Source organism: Peromyscus leucopus, chromosome 9 (genome assembly GCF_004664715.2).
Source record: "Peromyscus leucopus breed LL Stock chromosome 9, UCI_PerLeu_2.1, whole genome shotgun sequence".
NCBI lineage: Eukaryota > Metazoa > Chordata > Mammalia > Rodentia > Cricetidae > Peromyscus > Peromyscus leucopus.
This window is the reverse complement of record NC_051070.1, coordinates 14,654,126-14,673,097: the sequence shown is the minus strand read 5'-3', so window position 1 is coordinate 14,673,097 and position 18,972 is coordinate 14,654,126.

Here is an 18,972-nt window from a genome sequence, read left to right as displayed (position 1 = left end):
CTCTCCAGCAACAGTGAACCCTTACCAGTCATAACAATGGCCTTTGACATCTCTAATAGAAGAAGTGGCCCCACAATGATGATTCTATAGGAACTGTGGCAATGCCGTTAAGGGGACAAGCACCACCTGAAGATCAATATCAGACTACAAACTGCTCAGGACAATCCTAAAGTTGCTTGCTGAGAGGGTCCAGCCTCATATGATACTTTGGACTATTATGTTCTTTCTGCTCTATTTTACAATGATTCCTGAACTTTGGCAAGTGAAATGTGACATGGTGTCATTAGGTGTAATAATTCCATGGCCTCTTATTACCTGTATCTTGACCAGCTGTGAATCTCTCTGTTCATCGTCTTCTCCAAAAAGAATCTTCTCTGGAGAAGTGTGAAAAATTCACTAATCTACGTGTATAACATTAAATCCTTGGGCATCAACTTAATATTAAGTCTATTTAGCAGATTGAAAGACATAGGACTCTTTCTTAAGGTTTATGTTGTCTCTAGCCACAAGTTCTTGGCTCTGATACTGAAAATCGGAAAGAATTAACACTAAAGAGCTTTTAAAAAGGTGAAATGGAAACCTACTTCTAGCATCCTATAATATATAAATATACTAAAAGAGTACTCATTGGTTTACCTTATAACAGGGACACAATGCACCTATTAAAGAGAGGAGAGCTTCAGATTGAAAGCCTAGTGACAGAAATGGGTTACCTCCTCTGGAGTTGCAGTTCTGATAAGTTAGATATATTTCCCAGGATTTATCAGCTATTGGCAGTGCTCTTGGTTACACTTCAGAACTTCAGTGTGTGATGCTCATGTTGATAACATCGCATTCATGATTTGTTTAACATGGATAAAGTAAGTTGATACTGACAAGCTTCCTCACTCCAAGGTAACTTCCATAGTGCTGAAAAGTGAGGTGCATGGTACCACAGGTTAAAAGTAACCACAAATCCTACCAATCTGTAAACCTTCCAATCTGCAGTAATAGATGGCCTGAAATGATATATCCACTGGAGCACCAGTGGAATGAATGACCACGGAAGACCCAAACCCTTTCTTACTACATTTAAGGTCTCTTATATAAGATAAAGTCCCACCCCTCTCTCTCTTTCATTCATGGGAAACAGATCTTTTTCTCATACAATATATCCTGATTACAGTTTCCCCTCCCTATTCTCTTCCTAGTTCCTCCTCCCTTATCCCCACCCTGATCCATTCCTTTTCTGTCTTTCATTAGAAAATAACATAGAATTTTTTTTCCATTTTTCCATTTTGCTATTTACTTTAGGAAATACAGTACATTTGGTGATGAAATATTATGAAAATATCTCTGTATTCAAAGACTGTTGCTTTGGCTGGACCTCACAGTCAATGTTAATAATACATCTTCAAGTCACTTAATATTCCAGACTGATATCATCCTGTATATTCAGTCTATTTAACTGCTTTAAGACAACAATGTTATAGCCAACTTCCCATGTCTTTTTTCTGGAAAAAGAAAATAGGCTAAAGGCATCCACCTTTATAAATGAATATACACTGTAAACACTGAACTATCATAGGGATAACTGTTTGATAAAGAATAATATTTGTAAATTTGTTTCTTATCTGGGTCACTGGAATCAGAATTAGTGACTTAATCCCTTGTAAAATTCTGTTGAAATTTTTGTTAAAGTATCCATGATTCCTTTCCAATGTGATCTATTCTGTACTGTTCAATAAAAGAAAGAAGTGCACACAGACATACAGACAGACAGACACAGCATCAGATTCACAACACAGCATCCAGTTAGGTGGATTCAGCCTCATATAACAGAAAAACAGGAACAATGGAACACAGGAAGAGTGAAGTAACAAATTCATATATGGGTTAACTCTTGCTTAATTAATACTGATGCAGATGGACCTCCGGAGCTCTTAGGGGTCCAGGCAGAGGGGTCTCTGGGGATCCTGGATGAGCACCCAAATGTTGTGCCCAGATCGTGATACTCAGAGAGACCACCAAAGACAAGCATGCTGGAATGCAAAAGCAAGGTTTAATTCTGGATATACAAGCCTAGGCAGGGACTTCGTCCAATAGATCCAACACAGTGGAGGCTGGAGGAAGTGCCCACCTATCTGCAAGCTCAGCTTTTAAAGGGAAAAATCACAAGGTTGCATCATTTAGGGGTGCTAGTACAGGTACAATTCTGATTGGCTCGCTTCTAGGGACTTCTAGAAATTACTTCTAAGGGAGTGGTTGCCCGCCACCATTTCTCATTGGCTGCCCTCAGGTGGGGGCATTTCTGTGGTCAGTTACCCTGGAAACCAGGGAGAGGACATTCCATAGTCTTGCAGGCATTACCTTATGACTATCTTGTACTTCCTGGTTTCTGGAATCTGAACTGACTGGTTTCAGTAACTAAAGGACTATTCCCAAAAGGAGAAATTGTAGGCCTTAATTTTAGGGTGAAAGCATTTTGGTCTTATTTCTAAGATGGCTCATTTTGGTCTCACAACCAACAGGAAATTGTTTTTTTTTTTTTTTTTTTTTTGGTTAATGACACTGACAACTTATTTGCAGTTCAGAGTTTATTATTAAGATATTCAGGACAACCACAAGTATATCTAAGTCACTACATCCTTAAAGAGCTGCATACTTCCAGAAATTATTATTTAGGTATCAAATATTTGTTGTATTTCTAAAAAGTCATGCATTCTACAGCTTTAATTCTCAGTATTAGAGAATTAAACATTTGTAATGATCTACCCCTTATACTTTAATCATGTTTTATACTTTCTTTCAAATGAGTCAATTCAAAAGTGAAAAATCACCAAAGAAATGTGTTCATTTCATTCTTCAGTAATAAGAAATAGTTTTCTAACAACCTGGTTTTAATTTACTTAGCTTAATCAATAACAATTAAATCCCATTGGTTATATCTCCTTAGAGAGGGAGTTAACAGGATAATTTATTATTTCTTAAGGCTACAACTTCAATGCTCTCAAAAAAAGTCTTTCTTAGTCTTGTTGCAGTTTTACAAGTGTACTTAAAGTGTAGGCTTTAAAAAGATATTATTCTGGGGGAAAATATGTGTGTGTGTGTGTATGTGTGTGTTTGTGCATATTGTAGCCAATATAACTCCAGAGATAATATACAATACACTAAATTTAAACCTATTCAATATCTTTACCTAATCCTCCTTTTTTACCTTTAATTTTTCCAGCGTGTTGGATGACCATCTTCTTGAATTGTAATCCAAAATCTGTCTCTGAGTTGACTTTGTTGAGTATTTTTGCATGTTTTATTGTTGTAGCATGAATCTTAAAAGTTCTTATTAATAAAATCAAACCTGAGGCAAGTTATTGGGGTCAATGCTGGTAGATCAGAGAGACAGAACAAGCCACAGCTATCTCACCTCGCCGGATCCTCAGCTGGTCTTGTCTCCTCAGACTGGAGGCCTCTGAGTCCTCATCCAGAATGGGTCTCAGCTGAATTACTGCTCAAAAGCCTGAATGCTTAACCAGCCAAATGCTTAACCAGCCAAAAGCTTCTAGTTTCTGGTCCTTACACCTTATATATGTTTCTACTTTCTACCACCACTCCCTGGAATTAAAGGCTGGCTTTCTGGGATTAAAGGCGTGTGTCACCATGCTTGGCTATTTCCAATGTGGCCTTGAACTCACAGAGATCCAGAGGGATTTCTATCTCTGGAATGCTAGGATTAAAGGTGTGAGTGACACCATTTTCTAGCCTTTGTATCTAGTGGCTGTCTGTTCTCTGACCCCAGATAAATTTATTAGAGCACACAATATTTTGGGGAACACAATACCACCACATATTGTATTTACTTATTTGCTGTTCTTCTGTGGATGTGCCCCATGCCCTGTGTGTGTGTGTGTGTGTGTGTGTGTGTGTGTGTGTGTGTGTGTGTGCCAGACCTACAATATAGGATTTGATTATTTCCTTTGTTCATGAGGGTTCTACGTACAAAACTAAGGTTGCTTGTGGTAACATTTTGTGCAACCCAATAAAGATTTTTTGAGGATCAGAGGAAAAATCCAGCCACTATATTAAACATAGAGAAGGCAGAGATCTGTCTGGATCTCTGTGAGTTCAAGGCCACACTGGGAATAGAGTCAGGCGTGGTGGCACATTCCTTAAATTCCAACACTAGTTAACCATAAAGGCTTGATGGTCTGTACAGACAGACAGGAAGTGACAGATCTGGGCAGAGAGAGAAAATGAGATAGCAGAACAGAAAGGCATATAGACATGGGTATACAGGAAGTAAGTCTCTTTGGAAGCTGTGGAGTTGGTGAGGTGAGGTTAGCTTACGGCTCTTCCTGTTCCTCTGATCTCTCAGGCTTTAACCCTGAGTTAACTCTGGCTCCGAGTTTTTTATTTAACAAGACCATTTAGCAATTCATCTGCAGTTATTAGAGTAGGCATCCAGTATCAATGCATTTATACCATTTGAGGCATCTCATCAAAACACTTTTGTCAAGCACTTTGTTATGGCAATAAGGAAAGAACTAACACAGGTACATGTAATATACATTTCTCCAAGTTAGTAATAAATAAGTGTAAGTGAGCACTGGCTTCTGAAAAAGGACAGAATTCTGATAATCTATAGATGCAGGCAGATTGAGTACAGTATTTTCATCAACCCTAATTTCTAAACAACATTTAATTATAGATGTTTTCTTTTTCATATCTTTAAACTTACAATATTTTTCTTTTATTTAGATGGAAGAATTTTTAAACAGGTATCAAGAAATAGTGTCCTAGAAATATTTATAGACTAAGAAATTTATGTTCCCAATTTGTAAAATTTTTGTATTTTTACCTTTTGAGGGATTTATATAATTAGCACTACCCATTTTAGCCAACAAGTGTTCAAGCAATGAATATATTAAAGGAAAAATATTTGTGTGTGGACATGTGAGTGTACATGTGTGCACCTACATACTAAGCATGTAAAGGCCACTGTTCAAACTTGAGTGCCATTCCTCAGGCACTTTTTAACATTTTGCTTGAGATAGGGACTTTTCCCGTGCCCAGAACTTGCCAGGAAACTAGACTGCCTGCTCTTGGGACTGACCCACAGAGATCTGTACGTCTCCACCTCCCCAGATCTGAAATGACAAGTATATACCACCCTATACTTTTTAAAAACATGGGTTTTAGAGATAAAACTCATGTCCTCAAGCTTTCACAGCAAGCATTTTAAGACTTGAGTCAGGTCCCATCTTTTTTTTTTTTTTTTTTTTTTTTTGGTTTTTCGAGACAGGGTTTCTCTGTGTAGCTTTGCGAGTCAGGTCCCATCTTTAGGAGAGAGATTATCTAATTAACTTCTGTGAGCTGCTACAAAGCTCTTCCTTCATCCTGTATAATGATGCAATTACACAAACTATGGTTTGAATTTGTGCTCAGCAGTAATTGGGAATGTCTGAGGATCCCATTCTTTTTACTTCAAAATTGATTCAATTGTTGAAAACTTCACATACAATTTTGATAAGTTTCCTCTCCCTCCTCTCTCTACCCCTCTCTGTCTCCTTTATTGCTTTTGTAGTCTAAAAATGTGAAAACATAAACTTTGTCTTGTACCCTTTGGAGTAAAAAAAAAAAAAAATTATTCTATATTTAAATGGCATTTTCTTGTTTGTTACTTAAAAGCATACTCAAAGAAAACAGTATGTAGCTTATAAATAAAGTAAAAAGTTTAGTGATTTATGTTATTGACTTGAAAACAAGAATATGTGTTTGTTCAGAACAAATATCTTTTAAAAGTGCAATAAAATAGAAGATAAGCATTATAGGTATGAATCAATTCCACATTTATAAGTTATGACGGAAGTAGAATAACAGAAAAATGCAAAATTTCTTCAGAACAAATAAAGATAAATATATATAAGGCCCATTTTATTTAAAGTGTGCCAGCCAATACATAGCAAACTTGTAAAGACACACCCTGATGTTTAGCACTGTTCTATAGGTTGGTGTTCAAGATTCAACAAAAAGAAGAGAGCAGTGGAGTACCAGCACCGACTTTCCTGTATTGTGATGACGGGATGTAATGTGGCCAGCGACCTAACCCTCCTGCTATCACCCCCTCTATACCATAAACAACTGTCTGGTGAAACCAGTAACCAAAATAAGGCTTTCATTTGCTTTAAAAAGTGAAGAAAGTCAAAATAAATGAGCTAGCAATGAGAAAAGATCCAAATAGCAAAACAAAGATATGAACTAGGACAGACAAAACTGGAGGTCATTCAGTACAGGTGACATTAAGACTTCAAACAATAATGGAAGGAAGCAACCAACTTGCTTGTGAAATCTAAGATTTTTGAGGAGACCCTACAACCACCACTTTACTAAGTCAGTAGAATCCCTAATTACACCATAAACAATTCTCTTTCTTCCTCCTTCAGAAAACTTCTCTTTGCAGCAGCCAAACAATGAGAGAAAACCACACCCAATCAAAATGCAAAGTCATGGAACATAGTTTCAATAAATACATCTATTTTACAACTCCTGAATCTAAGACTGAGGGATCATTCAGAAGAGGAGGCAGAAAGATTGTAATAGCCAGAAGAACAGGGGAGTTTGCTATGAGAGTGTGTCTCCTTGACATCAAATGCAATTCTTAACCCAAAGAATGTATTCATCTAAGTTTCTACCATTTAAATATGCTCATTTAAAATGGACATGTTTTCTATAATTTGGGCACATAGAAAGCTGTGCGATAGGCTATAGTATTGGTATGTTTTATTTTATTAAGTATCTTACCAACAGGATAAGGAAAATAATATGAAGTTAGAACTGACTTTTTATAAACAAAAAAAAGCAAGTTAAGGTGAATTTTAGAGAGTAGAACATATATTTTCCTATGACTACAGGTTATTTCTGAAATCATATTCATTAGATTACATATTTACAAATATAGGTATTTGAGATATAAAATGTCATTAGAAATCATTGAAATGTCACCTTGATTTATGTTAGTCACCTAATTTTATATGAGGCAACTACTATTAAAAAGTAGAAATAAATTTCCTGTGTTTTTATTGAATAAGATTCAACTGTAAAAATATGTATTTAATGTATCTATGACTTAGAAGAGTATCAAGAGCATCTTTATTGCTTGCTTAATAAAGTGTTATTTTATTAAGAGTTGTTGGTAATGGATCATTTATAGTAACTCCACCAAATAAAAATGTATATCTATCCAAATCCACTTGGATAGATTATGTAAATGCATAAAAAATTCATGCAATTTTATGAAAGAAATAGGCTATCTTTTATGCTTTATTAAGACAATGATATATGAGTCTGTGTAGGATGTTTGTTCTCTAGTTATTTGTTTTCTTAATCCTAGTTTCTTTGCTTGGTTATCATTTTCAAAGTTGTTTATATACATGTTGAAATTTTCAATGAAATGTCATTATAAGTTTGAAAACTGTGGGAAGAACAAATTCTTCTCTTCAAAAACACTGCACCCACTAAGCAAGACACAGAATGTAGTAGAGTTTCATTTTTACTTTTAGGAAGAGTGCCAAAATGCAGCTTTATGTAAATTCTTTGTATTCACCCAGTTTCGTTAGTGCTCCATATATATGGAATACGTGGTTATAATCTCACATGATGGGGGCAGGGAGATGACAAAGAGGGTTAAAGCAATTGCTGCAGAAGTTTGGGTGTATGGGTTGAGTCACCAACACTTATGTACAAATCCATGTCTTCTCATGTCTGTAACCCAGGACTGTTGTTCGAATCTTAGATGGTCTTTTAATAAAACAAACAGCAAAAAACAAAAAACAACAACAAAAAAAAGAGCCAGATATCAGGGTGAAAGCTGAAAGATCAGAGAAGCAGAAAGGCCATCCACTAATTCTTACCTCTACATAATCCTCAGTCTATGAGAAAAAGTTCCTGTTTCCTCATGCCTTATATACCTTTCTTTGCCCTGCCATATTATTTCCTGAGATTAAAGGCATTTGTGCTTCCCAAGCAAAGGCATGAGATTTCAAGTGCTGGGATTAAAGGCATGTGCCACCACTGCCTGACTCTGTGTTAATCTAGTGGCTGGCTCTGTTCTTTGATTCCCAGATAAGTTTATTAGGATACACAATATATCAATACAGTAATGTACGGAAGAATTGGAGACTTGTCTGTCAAGCTCTTTCCAGGTTCTGTGAGAAATCATGTCTTATGGGAATAAGACAGAGAGTGATAGAGCCTGGCACACAATGATTTGCCCATGCTAATGTGTGTTGTTCACTTCCAGACACAGGAGTATAGGCCATGCAAAAATATGTCATATGTATGACACACTCACACACACCAAAGGTCATATATACATTGCTGTAGGATGTTCTGTATGTCCTGTGGGAGCCCGTTCTTGGGTTCCTCGTGGCTTTATCCAGCAGGTTCGCATAGAGGATGATTAGGACCACGGGCCTGAGTGCAGGTGTCTGAGATGATCTGCACTTGGCTGTACTGGGGGATGGTCTGTATGTCAAGTTGCTCTGATTGGTCAATAAATAAAACCTGATTGGCCATGGCTAGGCAGGAAGTATAGGCGGGACTAACAGAGAGGAGCAATAAAAGAACAGGAAGGCAGAAGGAGTCACTGCCAGCCGCCAACAGGACAAGCAGCATGTGAAGATGCTGGTAAGCCACAAGCCACGTGGCAAGGTATAGATTTATGGAAATTGATTAATTTAAGCTATAAGAACAGTTAGTAAGAAGTCTGCGATGGCCATACAGTTTATAAGCAATATAAGTCTCTGTGTTTACTTGGTTGGGTCTGAGCGTCTGTGGGACTGGCAGGTGACAAAGATTTGTCCTGACTGGGCCAGGCATAAAAACTCTAGCTACAATACATAGACAAAACATACCCACACAAAAACTGTGAATACTTGATGTTTTCTATTTTAGGATATTTCAACTAACTTGTAAATTCAGATTTTATTGCAAAGGTCAGTACATTGATGTATCTCATTTTCCATTCACATTGTTCAGTGTGTCATTTGGGAACATGGTTTATTCTCTTATATTTATTTTATTGAAAAATGTTTATACAAGATATTATGATTAAGATTTCTCCTCCCCCAGCTACTCTAAGATCTTCCCCAGCTCCTCTTGCATATGAAACCATAATCTTTCTGTCTCTCCTTTGAGAAAAATATGCTTCTAAAGTATTAAAAATAATTTTCCCTTGCTCAAGGCCAGGCCATAAGCAACCTATTAAAGGCAAGGTAAGATTTATATGCTTGGGATTTTCTGTGTTTCTGGAATTTCTGAGTAGGATGCAGGAGCCACAGGAAACATTTAATCAAAGGGAGTGGGTGGATCAAGTGGAGAAGGGGTGGAAAAGGAGGGAAGGTTGAGAGAGATGGCTAAAAGTAAAGGGCATTTTAGGGGAGGTGGGAAATGATCCATTAGAACCCTCCTAAAATATATACATACATGAATGAGATCTGAATGAAACTACCAAATAAAAAGGGAAAAGAATGCCAACTGGATATCTGTTGTTAACAAATGGAGCTTCCAGTATTGGGAATGGGTTACATCTAACAGAGTTGTTGGTCAAAGTGCTCCTATAGTGACCCCAAACAGTCCAGGCTATTTCTGAGACTATAGGTTGCTCTCCACAAGCTGATGTCTCTCGTTACTAAATGGGACAGCCATCAAATCCCTCCCTTCAGGGTTCAAAGAACCCCATGGAAGGGGAGGCAGAAAGGTTCCCCTTGTCTATACATTCTATATTGCCTATATAATACTACTTCAAGTTTAGTGTTCTTGTGGAATTCCTCAGTAGTAGAACAAGGGGGTCTTTGTTTTCTGTGCCATCTCTGGGGCTCCTTCCCTTCTGTTTGTTTTGTTCCATCTGATGTGTTATTTTTTGTTTTATCTTATATTTTCTATTATTATAGTTTATGTTATGTTTGTTTAGAAATATAATAATAATTAAAGAAATTTAGATGAACCAAAATAAACAAATCATAATAGACAAAGCAAGCCAGCAGAAGAAATGAACACCAACAAAAAACACAGGAAACACAGATGCAGAGACACACATTCACAAACACAGGTATCCCATAAAAACACTTAACAGGAAGCCTGAATATTATACTAAAAAAATACTAGTTAAAAATAAACTTTAAATATAAATAAATAAATTCATAACTGTACTGAGTAAACCTTATGAGACAAAGGACCTCCAACAATGTCACTGAGCTCAATTTATGTTGGCCATTACTATTGGGAATGGGACCTGCCCTTAACAGGGGGAGTAGATATGGGTGAGAGGGAAATATGGGGTAAGAGGAGTGGAGGGAAGGGAGAGAGTTGGAGGAGTGTGGTCAGGATATATTATATGATAAAAGAATCTATTTTAAATTAAAAAAAGAATGATTTGTATTTTTTGTGAGACTTCATTGGACAAAACTAATTTGTTATTTGAAAGTTATAAGAGCTGGTTAGTAACAAGCCTGAGCTATTGGCCAAGCGTTTATAATTAATAAAAAAAAAAAAGAAAGAAAGAAAGTGGTTATCAATTGGAGATAGCTTCTTGGTTAGGGATGGGGGCTCTATCCACTTCTGTTCTTAGAATTGGCACCCCATCAGGTATAGACCCATTCACGCTTTATGCATGATACAAAATTTGTGAGTTCATATCTGCTTCAGTCCAACTGTGTTTACAGGTCCTTGTTTGTCTTCCATTTCCTCTGACTCTTACAAATTTCATCTCCTCTTCTGAATTGTTTCCTGAGCCCTGAAGGGAAAGGTTTAATGGAGATGTCATAGCATTGAGTGTTCCAAGGTGTATCATTCTCTATACATTGTCAAGTTTTGAGTCTCTGTATTTGTTTCCAAATAGTGAAGGAGGAGGTTTCTTTGCTGATGGATGAGCAAGACATGGATCTATGAGTATAGCAGAATTCCTTAGAAGTCATTTTCTTTTTACATTCCTTTATCACACAGTAATATTCTGTTTTCCCATAAGTCCCTGGCCTACTGAGTATCAGGTTCTTGGCCACAACAAGTAGTATTAGGCATGAGTCCCTTCTTATAGAGTGGGCATTAAATCCAATCAAATGTTTGTTAGGTACTTCCACAAGCTTTGTGCTGCCACTGAAGTAGCATACCTTCAGGTTGCCATAAGTATAGATTGATGAGTTTTTAGCTATGTTGTTATTTACCTTTCTCCTTTAGTAATGTGCAAACTATCTTCTAGTACCATGAACACTAATACATGTGGATGAAGGCTGTAGGTAGGAAGGAGATTGACTGCTCTGTCATCAATGAGTTGTCTTCATCAATCAGACCTTACTGTCTTTAGTGGCAGGAAGATTAGGCAATAGTCTGGATTGTTTTGGGTATCCCATTGGACTGATTTTGGCAACTACTCAACTATGTGCAATCCATTCTTGGTATGGAAAGCTTCATTTGATGATGAGTAATTTTTTTCATATGGAGCTTTATCTGCCTGTTGTTTGGCAATTTTGTTTATATATAATTTATTTTTGTATATATTTTAGAAAATATCTATTGTATTAGTTTTCCATATAATCCCTTAAATGTCTCATTATTACTCCCTAGACCCATATTTCTCTTTGCCTTGCCATTTTGGTCCTCATATTTCAGTGACCTTGCCTTACCAACTCATAATCAAATTCTTTAAATTCTTGAAGATGACAATCATAAGAATATTCATACAAAGAAGCTAATAGGCCTTTGTTTGAATATTTAAGGATTCATACCAGAACTGTAGAAAGATGATAAAAAATATATGAATAAAGAAAATGAGCTTCCTTGTCAGCTTGATGATTCCAAAAATACATATTCTGATTATTTGCAAAGAACATTGTATAAGAGAGTGAAGCAATTTTTCCTGTCACTCATAGACAGCAAAGTACAAACTAGATTTATGATTAAATCTCCAAGATGTTAGATTTAGAGCATAACTTAAATGACATGTCTTATTATGGAATGTGATATGAGTGAATGAAATCTTTGACATATTCTTTGTATTCTGACCAATGATTGACAGTGAGTTGTAAAGAGAATTTTGGACATGATAGCTTCTTTGTATGAATATTCTTATACTGTCATCTTTAAGAATTTAATTATGAGCTGCTAAGGCAAGGGTAATTAAATATGAGGGTCAAAATGGTGAGGCAAAAAGAAGCTCAAAGTTCTGATTTGTCCCTTCACTCACATAATACACATGAGCTGTATAAAAATATAATAGATTAATTTTACTTTATCTCTGTATGTATATGAAGTTTGTTTAAAGTAGCATACATGTGTATACAAATGTACATGTATGTGAGGATATGGAAAGTAGGGAAGAATATTTTGTGTTTTGCTCTATCGTTTTCCACTTCATTCTCCTGAGACATGGTCTCTCTTTAAACCTTAAACTGTTTATTTAATTCCAATAGTTATTATAATAGTTTGTTATTATCAAGGCAGCAAATATCATCTTAATTATAAAATGTGAAGGCATTCCTCTTTCCATGGCAAAAATGACAATAAATAAATAATATATAAATAAAGTCAGAAGATTTTGGTCACACACAGACATAAGTAAACTACATCTGTTATTGTAAATTAGCAATTAACTCACTTTATTTACCAGTTTAAAAAGAAACAAAATTATAATAAAAAGTAACTAAATAATTTCAAATTCCCTGTAGTAAAAACAAAACAAACAGCCCAAACCCTCCATCACTTTTATTGCATACTTCCTGGGCTCACATTTTCTCCTGATGGAGGCTGAACTTTCAACAAAAAAGTTCCTTTGGTTCACTTTGAATTTGAGCTGAGGACCATGTGCTGATGCGAGGAATCACACAAACAACAACAACGACATGACAAAGAGGATATCTGCTCATTTCAAACACATGTGAGCAAAAGCATCCTTAGAAAGCAGGACAATTGATTTTATGTTCAGAGTAGCTTTTGCATGCATGACACTCTTTAACATCAAAGAGAAAAAATTACTGCATCTTAAAATTACATAACGTTTAAATAAAATATATAAATAAAGTGGACATGATTTCTAGCCACAAAAATTGTTCACAACAAAATGCATCTTAATAAAAATAGCAAAATATTTAGCGATACATGTGTTGAATTTTTTTCTCAAAAATATGTAATTATTATTTCCAAAACCCAACAAGCAGAAAGTCAGTAGTAGGTGAGGGAGTTCAAGAAATCCCTTCTCTATAAAAAGGAAAATACTTGACTTTGAGGCCTAGGGGTTGTAAAGTATTCTTTTATGTTTCTGTTTTATTGAATTTTGCTTTTGCTTTTATGATACTTTCTCTCTATTTGCTCAGTCTGTCCTAAAATTTGCAGCAATCACTTGTCTCAGTTTCCAAGGGTACTGGGATTACAAACAAATGTGCCCCCAAACTCTTGGTTATCTCAGTGTTTTGGAGTACTGGACATGTAGATGGGAGTTTCATGCCTGGCTACATTTTTTATATATTTATAAAGATGCTTCTACGTAACATAGAGGAGTGTTGTTGACACATGTATGAATTATTTCAGTTTATTTTCTGTTAGGCTAACTGATTATAATAGATACAGATACACTAGACACAAATACCTCTTTATTGTGTTCTCCTTATATAACTCAAATATGATAAAAATATGTACATATTGAATCTAAAGTCTTAGTTAATCCTTCTGTTAGGTAACAAATTAAGAATAAATGCCTTTGTAGATATTTTGTTATTGTCATTGGAGTAAGGTTCCTTATCCTGGAAAATAGAAATTCCTGTCAGTGCATGTATAATCTATATTAAAAGAATATTAATCTATTCAGAATCCACTCATTAAGCAGTCATTATCCCATATTTGTGCATATTTACATAATATGGGTAGAATTTTTCCCAGCACTCCCTATTGTTTCTTTAACATTAAATCACATACTTGTCTATGTAGAGGTGAAAGTCAAGTGTTCCTATTCTAGATCAGGGAATCAACTATCATTGCAAGAGCCTCCTCATTTAAAGAAAAATGGGAAGCATTAGTGACAACACTTTGAAATTATCTGATAGTTTATCCTCTTAAATGCACTTGTAAGTATAACGATCATGTCCTCTTGAGAGTTACAGCATAGGATTAGTTAAATGAGCTTCACAGAATAAATTAAGTCCATTCTCTCATTTTATCCCCTCAAGATTGCAGAATTATTACCACATAGACTACTTGGAAGATTCAATATTTCAAAGTCTTTTTCTCCAAATCCTCAGTGGGTTCTATTTCTATTGTAGAAGTTATTAATTTTCCTTCCTGTCAGTATACTGTATCCTAGTAAATTCCCCCACATCAAATATTTATACCAATCAAATCATGTTTAGTGTCTGCCTTGATCCAATGTTTTCATATTTTCTTTACAGTCTTTTGCCAGTACATATATCATTGGGACTTGTTTTGCTGGCTAAGGGTCCAGCATCTTCATGTGGAGTATACTGCAATTTATTTGTTATTGTAGTTAATATTATGAGGTGAGTGGATGATTTTTCTTGGCACAAATGCAGATATATAGGTTTAAAATTCCAAGATTCTTACATATTCTCAAAATTCTATGAATGCCATTCTGAGTTTCTTTGCTCACTAGTAAATCCTTTTACTGATACTGATATCTCCACTGATTTGTGTTTTGTTCTTATCATCTTTAAAAATACAAGCAATGGGACTGGAAAACTGTTCCTCACTTAGAAGCAACTGCTGCTTTTGCAGAGAACTCAGGCTTAGTTCCCAGTATCCACATGACAGCTCACAACCATCTATTACTTCAGTTTTTGGTAATTTGACTCCTACTTCTGGCCTCTGCAGGTGCCTGAGATGCAGGTGATCCACAATCATACAGAAATGCATGTACACACACACACACACACACACACACACACACACACACACACACACGTGCAATAATATTCTTGTAAAAACATCAGGTTTGGAGATTGTTCAGTTGTGTTCTTTACTGAACACTCAAGCTTTCATTCTGTGACCACTCTACATCATCTAGGGACAGTTTTATGATTCAATAACCTCTATTATCACTGATAATAGCATAAAATTAAAATTCTACCAATGAATGTGTTACAGGTGTCCTGTGTCTATACTGAATGTTATTACCTGGTTAACAGTTATATAGTCATACTTTACTACACAAAAGTAACAAGAAAGCTCTTATTATATTTCTTCAAAGAAGGAAATATTTTTGATATATTGGTGTACAATTTGATCCCACAATTCCATTTCCAAAGCCTGTTCCTGTGACTCTAATATCATTTATCTCCTTTTGAACTAGAATAAGGTGGATTTATCATATCCCTATATAAAATATGTAATAAAAGTTGCTTTTGAAAATTTTGATCAAACTTAGGAGAGACCATGGAGTATCTGATCAAATCAAAGGTGAGTAAGGAGTTGGGGTATTTGTGAAATAAGGAAAACTTTTTATTCAGGGCAGGATAAATAGTAACCAGGGTTGTTGACAGAGAGAAGCAAATCTTCTGAACACAAACATGCACACACACACACACACACACACACACACACACACACACACATACGTGCACACAAACAGTAGAAAGACAGAGGATCACATACTCTCTACTTCCTTTCCTTATATTGTCTAATCTCCAACTAGCATGAAGTTGCCCTTGAGATAATAAATACTGGTTTGAGCATTTAGGGAGTTATAAAAGTATGAAGCATACACTTAGTAAGAAGGTGCAATGGAACTGTGTTTTCATATTAGTTACTAAGATGGCTTATGACAAGAATTTCATGATGGTGAGTAAAATAGTCTGAATACATAATAATGAAACTATAAATGAACAGCAAAATTAGCCCAGATTCAATATATAGTTATATAACTATTAGTGCAGAAATTTGACTCTCATATTTTGATGCACAGATGTACTAAAAGCAATTTACCAGGCCATTGAGATGGCCCCATAGGTAAAGACTTTGCTACCAGGCATGATGACTGAGTTGAATACCCAGGTCCTGAGGAGCGGGGATAGAAAACTGACTCCTACAACTTTTCTCTCACCTCCACAACTGCACCGTGGAATTTGAGCACTGCCACCACCCAATACACTCACCACATAAATAAATGTAATAAAATAAGATTATAGGCTTTAATAGAATATTATCTTTTTAATATTTTGTGATGAATTAACTTATTGGATATAAGACTAATTCATTGCAACCCACAATGTCTATTTCATGGCTGTGACCCACCTAACAATATATTATTAACACTGTGAGAATACATGTACAAATGATTACAAAAGAATCTTAGATAACAGATTCTATTTTTAATATAGTTTATATGCACAGTAATTATACGAACAACTTCCTAAAATTGAGAGTACCTTGCATATAAACATGCAAGTATAATTAACATAAAATCTCATAGAGTATTTTGAAGCTTAGATACTTTTAAAATATTTATGAAAAAGTAAACTTTTTTCAATAATATGATCAGGATATAGTTTGGATGACCATGTTAATAAACAGGTGAAATATATAATTTTCATTTTGTTATTTTTTAGGTTTTCATACTTATATTGATTTGCTTTCATATGTCAGTTGCATTATATTATGCCAGAGTGTCAGGAAAACTTCTGACATATGTTTTTAAAATGTCATGCTGACTAGTGTTGTTTGCTCATGCCAGTGTTTAAGTCCATATGCCTCCCCAAATGTTCAATGTGTGAGAGGACACAGACGTCATCAGACATTGTCATGGCATAAACTGAAGCATTACAGTCATGATGCTCGGAAGTGTCAGCAAAATACGTATTATTCTTTCCTCACATTGTGAAAATATAATTATACATTTAGATTCTAAATGTGAAATAGATTAAACTAAAATAGTTTTCTTTAAGCTGAGGATTTAGCCTTGAAAATCCTGGAGCAATGAACTTGACTTCATTATATGTGAACATAGACTTACTGTGTAATCTCTAATGCTTCTCTTTTGAAACAGAAACAAACAGACAAAAATAGGCTGAAATGTTCCTTTGAAAGAGAACATCATTGCAAGGAAATAAGGATGTGCAAGTTCCTGTTTTTTTAGGTGACTATTATATTGAGCTAACATGTGAGTGGTTTTATTTTCATAACATTTCAATGATGTTCTCAACTTATGGAGTTTTTTATATCATTGGAATTTTTAATTTACCAGTTTACCTGAATGCAATTTTTCTGATGCAATGTTATTTTATTAGAAGGATTCTTTAATGACACATAGCATTATAAAAAGCAAGGATTTCATTATTTGTGACATTTGATTCTGACACTTTTTTCTTTAAATCCATTATACAACCTTTAAAATATCTAGCATATTTTCAGTTTATGAATATGATAAAATATATATGAGATTATTAAATTAGATATTTTTGGACAATACATTATAATGCAATAATCAAAAAGATATATGGGTACAAACAATAACAAATAAGCAATTGAATACACAGAAAAATTTCTATCTATTTATTTAAGTGAACACACTAATAAAAAATTCTTCATATTAACTCATTTGAAGAATTAAGTTTTTGTATCCCTGAAACCAGAACTATAATTAGAAAAGGAAAAAAATATTCATCAGTAACTTGACTGTTGATGTATTTGATGCTGTATTAGGAAAGTTTTATTATTGAAAATAGATTCCTCACTAATACAATACATCCGACCATGATTTCCCCTACCACACACTTTACAGCTCTCTTACATCTTCTCTTTCATCTGGATTCCCTCTTTGTCTATCTCCCACCTGAAAAGAGCAGGCCTCATAGAGAAAGCAACAAAACAAACTACAGCAAGACAAGGCAAAAGTCCTCACACTGAAGCTGAACAACAAGATGAAGAGTCTCAAAAAAAGACAAAAGAATCAGAGACAAACCAGCTTCCACAGTTAGAAATCCCCCACCCAAATGCCAAGCTAACAGCACAGCCATAGAGGCAGAGGACCTGGCTGATAATCCAGGCCCAATGCTTGACACTTTAGTCTCTATGAGTCAATATGAAGCCTGCTTAGTTGAATCAGTGGACCATATTCTCCTGGTGTCCTCCATGCCCTCTGAGTCCTACAGTCTTTCTGCCCTGTTTCTTGGCATATGCTGAGTTGAAGGGAGGGAATTAATACAATAGAGACCCTTAATTTAGACTCTTTCTCCACATAATGTCCGGTTGTGGGTCTCTGCATCTGATCCCATCTGCTGCTGGAGGAAGCCTCTTTGATGATGACTGGATAAGTCACTTATCTATGATTAAAGCAGAATATCATTTGAAATCATCTTATTGATTTTTTTAGACCATTCATATTTGGTTCTACCCTAGGTCTCTGGGCTTTCTAGCCTCCTGATCCTGGCGATCCAAGCAGTGTGGGGCATGGGATCTCTCTCACAGAGTGTGCTTCAGGTTAAATCAGATATTAGTTGGCCACACCCACAAGTTCTGTGCTAACATTGCCCCAGCTATCTTCCAGGGAGGACAGATTGTAGCTCAAAGGTTTATGACTGTCCTGGTGTCCACGTGTTGCTTTCCGTAGACTGTAGAGTACCTTCCCAAAATAAAGAGACTAGCATGGGGGTGTGAAGGTTCCATGCAGGTACCAGCTCTACCTTTCCACATTCAGTGATGTGAAGATGTTGTCCTGGGCAATGGGGCCATCTTGTCAGTTTGCAGAATGCAAATCTCTTTTCTAGCCTCAGTCTTGGTTGTTTGGGGAATCTTCACAGGAACTCCTCAACCAATACTTCTACCTAATGCCATCCAGTCCCACCACTGGGAGTTTCTCCTCCCTACTGGAGATGGCCTGTGGGGATTCCATATCTGCCATTACTATGAGTTCTCACTGAGATAAACGTCATAGATTCCAGGAAGTTTCCACTGCACTAGGTTTCCACACAAAACCTCCAATGACTCCCAATTCCAGCAGTC